This window comes from Arachis hypogaea, chromosome 9 (assembly GCF_003086295.3).
Source record: "Arachis hypogaea cultivar Tifrunner chromosome 9, arahy.Tifrunner.gnm2.J5K5, whole genome shotgun sequence".
Taxonomy (NCBI): Eukaryota; Viridiplantae; Streptophyta; class Magnoliopsida; order Fabales; family Fabaceae; genus Arachis; species Arachis hypogaea.
In genome coordinates this window covers 10,941,131-10,941,934 of record NC_092044.1, presented here as the reverse complement: position 1 = coordinate 10,941,934, position 804 = coordinate 10,941,131, and the positions used below count along the sequence as shown (strand labels likewise).

The 804-nt window shown below is 43.9% G+C and overlaps 1 non-coding gene across 1 annotated transcript; it reads right to left on the bottom strand.

Annotated features, from left to right (window-relative positions):
* Positions 1–700: 700 nt before the first annotated feature.
* LOC112713856 (small nucleolar RNA R71) lies at positions 701–804 on the bottom strand. The gene has a single exon (XR_003158816.1). It is a non-coding gene; the product is annotated as a small nucleolar RNA R71 (small nucleolar RNA).

Sequence of the window (804 nt, the reverse complement as noted above, 5' to 3'; positions counted from 1 at the left end):
AGCAACTAACTCACTGACTCACTAACTATTTGAATTAATTCCTCAACTGCTCTAACCATACTCTTCCATTAACCAAGAGTATTTCACTTGTTTGTTGCCTGTGCTGTGTTCTTGTATGACAGGTAGGAGAGGAGAGACATCAACTCCTCCATATACCGAACCAGAGAGGACCCTTCATAAACTTAGAAGGGAAGCAAGAGGGAAGAGAGTACTGAGAGAAGAAGAATCTGAAGGAGAATCTGAGGACAATTTTGAGGAAGCTCTAGATCTCAACATGGATAGAGAAGTTCACAACCATCAGAGAGCTGATGGAAACAATGCCATTCCCGAGAGGAGGGTTCTTGGTTCATACATAAACCCAACCTCTGGGAATTGTGGTAGCAGCATTCAGAAACCACCCATTCAGGCCAACAATTTTGAACTCAAACCACAGCTAATATCACTGGTGGAGGATCATTGTTCATTTGGTGGGAGTGCTAATGAAGATCTAAACCAACATCTCACAAAATTCCTGAGAATTTGCGACACTGTGAAGTCCAATGGAGTCCAGGAAGATGCCTATAAACTGCTCTTGTTCCCATTTTCACTTAGAGACAAGGTAGCTAAGTGGCTGGAATCATTCCCAAGGGGGAGCCTAACAACCTGGGATGAGGTGGAAAGCAAGTTTCTGGCACGTTTCTACCCCCCACAAAAGGTCAATAGGCTTCGATCTGAGGTTCAAACTTTTAGACAACAAGATGGTGAAACTCTCTACGAGGCATGGGAGAGGTTCAAGGATTTGACAAGGAAATGCCCACCAGACAT